Genomic DNA, 7575 nt, shown 5'->3' with positions numbered 1-7575 from the left:
CATGTATGGTTTCAGCTACTTCTTTATCCTTGGTCATTGACTATAGGGCCTCTAAGCACTTGATAGGTAATGGTACTCTCCTCAATTCTATAGGTCATTGTTTACCTGACAAATTTGTTTCTATATCAAATGGATCCCAAACGGAGGCACATGGGGTGGGGTCCACATTTGCTACCCCTACTCTTCATTTAAAAGATGTCCTATTTTACCCTGAGTTTCCACTAAACTTCTTGTCAATGAGTCAACTCACCAAAAAATTTAACTGCTCCATCACCTTTTGTCCCACTTCGTGTGTACTTCAGAATCTAAAGACAAAATAGGTTATTGGTGGAGGCCGTGAAAGAGGAGGGCTCTACTTTCTTGATTCACCAGCACTAACAACCACTTCTAGTGCTTAGCATACGACCCTTCAATATCATAATAGTTTAGGATATCCTTCCCTTCAGCCTCTCAAGTAGATTATTCCAATATTACAATTCATTTATATTCTCAACTGTGAAGACTGTAAAGTGAGTAAACACCAACGGAGTACTTATTCTCCACATGGTGAAACCATGAGTGTTGCCCCATTTTTCTTGAGTTCATACTAATATATGGGGCCCTATGAACATTTATAATGTTTCCCAGTCTAAGTATTTCGTTACTTTGTGGATGACTTCTCTTGAGCTACATGGTTGTTCCTATTAAAAGAGATATTTGAAGTCTTACCTCTTTTTAAGTGTTTTTGTGCCATCTAAGCATATTTATGACTTTCAACAGTTACTTTTTTAGTGAATAGTTGAAAGCCGGTGTGATATGTATGCAGTACATCCCATCCAATAATCAACTTGTAGACATCTTTACAAAGGTCATTGTTGAAAAATCCCTATCACCGACATGTTCAAAACTTGAAATCTATGATGTTTAATCACCAACTTGAGGGGGAGTGTTAAAAAAGATAGTAACATTATTTTTAATTAAGTAAGTGAGTGGTATAGGGTGTAATTATGTAATAACTTAAGTTCCTTTTCTTTACTCATGTATTAGGGTCTTCACCCTCACAAACTATAAATGAGGGCTGAAGGGGAGAGTTCAAAATTGTGCTCTCGTGATTCCCCTCTTGAAACCCTAATTATATCACACTCATCCCCTCTCTTCTCCTCTCCTTTCTCTCTTCTCTCCACTCTCTCTCTCTCTCTCTCTCTCTCTCTCTCTCTCTCTCTCTCTTTCTCTCTCTTCTCCTCTCTTCTCCTCCTTAAACCTAGACCTTCTAGTGATTGAACCCTAGTATTTAACAAAACCAAATCCTGGTCTTTGACCTATATGACTTGGACAAGGCACAAGGTCATACTGAACCCAGTTCAATCGGCCGATCCAGGTTATCGTTTTGTCTCAGGATCTCATGCCATCCTTGCTACATTTTTTTATTTTGATGATGCCAAAGGAGGGAGAATAGTAAAACTAAAATGAAAATGAAGGTTTTAAGTGAGGAGGACTAAGTGCAAGAGTAGCCAATTTAAATGCTAAAATTAATTTGATTATAGTATTAAAGTGAGGGAGTTATATTTGCAAATATTATATAAAACCACAAAGGGTATGTCGGAGAACAAATATGGAATAATCTTACATGACTTTAATGGAAGGAGCCTTATGGGAAGAAGTTTCAACTAAAGAGGACTTTTAGTATTATTAGACCATTTATATTAGAGTTGTTTAATTATTCTAGGATTTATCTTTTAAGAGTTTCACTTTGATTGTAATGGGGATATGGGTAGTTAAATTTAACTGAGATTATATGTATTTCCTCTATTATAAATAGAGATCCAACATTATTCAAAAAATAGAGATCCGGTCAATGTGCGTCTCTATAGATACCCACATATTCCAAAAATAGAGATTGAGCCACTAGTTAAAAAAATATTAGAAGCCAACATTATTCTTTTGAGCCACAGTTCCTATTCATCTCTAGTATTGTTTGTAAAAAACAAGGATCGCATGTGGAGATTCCAAGTGGACTATAGAGCACTCAATTGATCACAAGTAAAGACAAGTTTTAATTCCAATTATTAAAGAACTCCAAGATGAATTGTGAGGTGCTACTATTTTTTTATAAACTTGATCTCAGCTCTACTTGTCACCAATCCACATGGCCCCTACTAATATTGAGAAGACAACCTTCCAAACACACCATGGTCACTATGAATTTTTAGTCATGCCTTTTGGTTTTAACCAATATTTGATCCACCTCCTAGAGTTTGATGAAGTTTGGCTTCTGACCAAATTTGAGGTGATTCTTTCTATTTTTATTGGATGATATATTGGTATATATATTACCCTAAAAAGTCTTGCAACTCTTATGGCACAAACAGTTTTCTGTGAGGAAGTATTTATGACGTTTTGTGGGTTTCAAATCAACCATGTAGAGTAAGTTCCTAGTTTGGGTAAAGTGGTCCTGTAATACCCGCTTTTACTCCACAATGGGCATGACTCCTTCCAAGGCTATCTTTTATGGCGAAAATCCTTCATTCCTAAACTCATATTTACGTGGCACAACTCCCCTAAATGATTTGGAGCTGGTTTTACTAGATAGAGATGCCTTATTGCATTTTTTAAATACAATATTACAATTGTTCGTAACCAAATGAAGCATATAGAGTAGAAAGCCCATCACATGGAACAAGAATTCAATATAAGTAATTTGGTTTATTTGAAGTTGCAGCCTTACAGGAAAATGATTATTATTCAACACCATGGTCAAAAACTCCCCTTTTGTTATTTCGGGCCATTCAAGATCTTAGTGAGAATGAAGAAGGTCATAGATTTTTCCAAGTACCTAGATTTTAATGATAACAAACATAGGCATTTGATGATTTACTCTCAAGAGTGAACAAATTGGCTGAGTTGAAAAAGTAATTAAAAGAGTTGACTCTAATTGTAGTAATCAAAAACATATGCAAAAGGAAGCTTACTGCATTCAAAATTTCAATTTCTAGTACTTCAAGAAACAGAAGGAGACAACCCAAGGTGTGTAGAATCGACCACATGCTCATGTAGCTGAACATAGACAGAAAAGGCAAAAAAACTAATTTAAAAATTCATTATAAGAAAAGATTGAAAAGAAGTGGATTCGAGCACACCAATATGTAGTTGAGCACATGAACATGGAGTCAAGCACACAAGCGATAAACCGAGCGCAGAAAAACTAATTTTTAAATCAAGCTTCTATAGAATCACAAGGAGTTGATCACATACAATCAACTATAGGGAACAAGGTGTCAAACCCGAGTTACTATAATTTTTGAATTAATGAAGAAGTCGACTACATCAAATGGTTTCAATCCAAACTAAAACTGTTGAACAAGAAAGACTCGATCACTACAAAAAGGAGATGACCCTTGCAAAAAGGAGTCAACCCCCGTAGGAAGCAAAACATATGGGGTTCAAGTCAAACAGAGAATTCAACTCCCAAAAGAGTCATTGGAGCATAAAGGATTCAACCCCAAATCAAAGGATCTGACCCCCAATCTACAAAAATGGAAATTCAAGATATTCCAAAGGCAATAACTTTAGCTATAGCTCTTCAATTTATATAAGTGACTAATCAAAATGACAAGCAAGAATAACAGAATTTATTAACTTTTTTTATATGTTCTATTGATTTTTTAAAAGTGCTTTATATGATGGCTAGTTTTTTTTTTTTTTAACTTGGATTTTATCCTATAAATACCCAAGTGCTTTCTAGCCTTTAAATCAACTTCATCCATGAAATTTCTGAAGTCTCTCTGTCATATTCATATGGCTTCAATGGGCTTGAGTTTGAAATCTAATATTGAAGCTTCAACTTAAAATTTTGAATTAAGTATTTGTGTTAGTTTTCAAATAAAAATTCTATTTTGATTACCATCCATTGGTTTTGTTTTTATATCTAGTAAAAGTGTTGTTAATCTAATTGATAATTTGTCCTAGAAATTCTAGCGTAACTTTGTTATTGCTTTAAATTTTATATATGCCTGTTAAAGAGGCACTTAGTGAGCACATTGTAAAAAAAATGTTTTTTAGTAATTAAGAGTAGGTTGACTTGCAATAATTTATAAATCCGTTTTGGGTCTAGGTGTCTGGCCTAGAGTTGTTGATCAAGTCCCAAAGTGTTTGGGTAGGTGCTATAAATAAACCTTAGAGGCTCTAAGATGTATATAAGTTTTGGCTTTTCATAGTGGATCTTTTGATTCTACGATAAGAGTTCCTTAGGAGTGGATTAGCAATTTGAAATAGTGATTGTGAGTATTAAGTTTTGGTATAGTGGATGGGTTTGTATGAGTTTTGTTGAATTGTAATAAATCTTAGTAAACCTAGCTCAATTTTCCTGCATCTTTTATGATTCACCCAATTTTGGTATAGCTCAATGTTACTAAACTTAAGTTAAAGAAGGGCAACATGATAGAAGCTTCACCAACTCTTCCCCAATGCACTTCAGGTCTGAATGGCTAGATGCTTGAAGACTAAACTCTTGATCCGTTGGAAACACTTTCTAGTGGACGGTACCACTTGGGAGGACAAAAACTCATTCTGCCATACTTCTTAGATATTTTTGAACCTTGAGGACAAGGTTCTCTCATGGAGGGTGGATTGACACATTTAATTTTATTTTTGCACTCATTTCAGTCATTAAGTGGTAATTTTGCTAGTAGAAATTCATTTTGTAAGGAGGCTTCTTTCATTGCTTCAATGATATAATTTGGGGACTTAATTGTAATCAAGGGCAAATCTATAATTTGTTGAAGAAATAAAGGTTAGGAGTCAAGGATCTGGGGTATGGTAGACAAATTATCCAATTCTGAAATCTTTTGTTTTATTCGCATGACATAAGAGATGTAGAGAAGTGGCTGAGTTATCTTTTCTTTCTCATCTCCAATTCCACAACTCAAAAATTCCCTGCGTTTGTGAGACCTTAGCAACCAATGGGCCTAAGAAGAGCATTCCCTCAATGTCCTTGTACACAAGTCGAAAATCAAGATGGGGAAGTCACCTATGGGTGGCATCGAGCTGAGCCAAGCTCGAACATAAGAAATTTTTTTATTTTTTGTTTTCATGACATAAGAGATGTAGAGAAGTGGTCGAGTTATCTTTTCTTTCTCATCTCCCGTTCCTCAATGCAGAAATTCCCTGCGTTTGTGAGACCTTAGTGTTGAATTTAGGATCCATTTTCCAATATTCTGAGCAAGAGAAAGGAGAAAGAAAAAAAAGAAAAGGGAAGAAGAGATCTCGGGTAGAGAGAAGAAAAAAAGAAAAGAGAGATGTGCGCCAAGCAAAAAGAGAGAGATTTACTCAAGAAGGAGATGTGTAACTTGATTAATTCCGAATTACAACACCTCTATTTATTGTAGAGGAAGTGATAGAGTCCTTATACAATTAACCTTTCAATCTCCTAATTACATTCCAACTCTAACTCTCTTAGATAAGTCTATCAACACAATCTACTAGAAGTCTAATATGAGTTGAATTAGAACTCTTCTTCAATAACGTGAATATAAGGGAGGAGGCCAGCTCATGGCCTTATCCTTGTGGGTTCCACATGATCTTTTAGCTCATATTGATAAGGTTACCAGCTCGTGGTATCTTTGTGGGTTTCACTTGATCTCCAAGTCTTCTAACTCATTTAAGCTTGTGCTTCTTATCTTCTTAACTCGTGCTAGCTTGGGTGAGGAATCTTCTTGACATCCCACGTCCTCATGGTGGCTCCCACCAGCTTGTGCACCATGGTGGGTCCCACATTGTAACACTCCCCCTCAAGCTGAAGGTGCGAAAACATCGTAGATGCCCAACTTGCTATAGATGGTAGACATAATCTTGTGAGTGACTGGCTTGGTGAGAATATCTACAACTTGACTTTGTGATGATATATGCCTTAGAGATAAAAAAAAACCTACTTGGAACTTTTCTCATATAAAATGGAAGTCCACTTCAATTTTTTTGTTCTTTCATGGAAGACTGGATTTGATATAATGTGTATTGCTGCTTGATTATCACAATATAGATCCATCAGAGCTTCTTTGTAGAATCCCTATTCAATGAAAAGAGATCTAATCCATAGGAGTTCACTAACAGTGTGTGCCATGGCTATATATTTTGCTTCTGCACTAGACCGTGCTACTAAATTTTGCTTATTGCTTTTCCATGTAACCAAATTCCGTCCAACAATTGTCAAAAATCCGGCCCAGTCTGCATCTGAGAATCCTTCGATGTTAAAGTGACCATGGTTTTTATAGAGAAGCCCTCTTCCTGGAGCTCCTTTCAGATATCGTAGTATCCTTTCAAGTGCTTGCCAATGACTAAGTTGTGGCTTGTGCATGTATTGACTTACCATACTTACTGCATAGGACATATCCGGCCCTGTTACAGACAGGTAAATTAGTCTTCTCACTAGTCTTTGATATTTCCCAATATCTACATCTTCTCCAGTGCCTCCACATAATTTTGTATTTGAGTCCACAGGAGTGTCTGTTGGTTTGCTTCCCATCATTCTCGTCTCCTCTAGTAGATCAAGGGCATACTTCCTTTGGGATAGCACAAAAAAATATTTCAATACCAAAAAAATATTTGAGTAGTCCAAGATCCTTTGTCTTGAATTCAGCACATATTTTTTTTCCTTTGTTTTTTGGATGCCCTTGAAATCACTACCAGTTAAAATAATATCACAACATATACAACTAGAATTACCTTACCTCTCGATCTCTTGGTGTGTTTTCAATAAATACTGAGTGATCTCCAGAGCATAAAGCCAGCCCGTATGAGGGCTTGACTAAATTTCTCAAACCATGCTCGAGGGACTACTTTAGACCATACAAAGATTTTTTTAGGTGGCATACTGACTCCCCCTTAACCACATACCCAGGTGATTGTGTTATGATCTCTAGCCATGGATCGAGTCGCCCTACGCTCTCCTCGGTCTTCCAGGATTAAAGACGGTGAAGATCTGGACTTGGGATTCTTGGAGCGTCCAATGGTGTATGCTAATCTCAAGCAAGACGATGAACAGTCACTCGAGCTCACCCCTAGAAGATGAACCGTCAAGCTGATGGAACTCGGCATGGAAGATGAAGAGACGTGGTTGAACGGTAGATTTTGTGAGGTCGTGGAGTAAGAGGTTTGATGGGGAAAAGAGCTCATGAGATAAGGTGAAATCATAAAAAAACACAAGAACATATTTGCGCAAGAAAGGATGAAATACCTCATTCATGAGTGCATGGAATGTAGAGAGCTCGTTGGAAAGACCAAAGGGCATCACCAAGAATTGAAAATGACCGTGGTGGGTACGGAAAGCCATTTTTTAAACATCTTCAGGGTGGACTCGGATTTGATGGTAACCCGATTTCAAGTACAACTTCGTAAATAATTCTACGACATGAAGTTCATCCAACAACTCGTCCACCACCGGAATGGGAAATTTATCCTTCACCGTGTGCGCGTTGAGCTCCCTGTAGTCTACACAAAACCGCCATGAGTTGTCATATTTCTTGACCAACAAAACCGACGAAGAAAAAGGCGAACAACTGGGCTCACTGATTCCTTGAGTTAACATGAGCTCACACTGACGCT

This window comes from Aristolochia californica, unplaced genomic scaffold (assembly GCF_029961685.1).
Source record: "Aristolochia californica isolate CCGP_79_NKW_82.1479 unplaced genomic scaffold, dmAriCali1.0.hap1 SCAF_1, whole genome shotgun sequence".
NCBI lineage: Eukaryota > Viridiplantae > Streptophyta > Magnoliopsida > Piperales > Aristolochiaceae > Aristolochia > Aristolochia californica.
The sequence above is the reverse complement of the archived record's forward strand: the minus strand, read 5'-3'. Positions refer to the sequence as shown.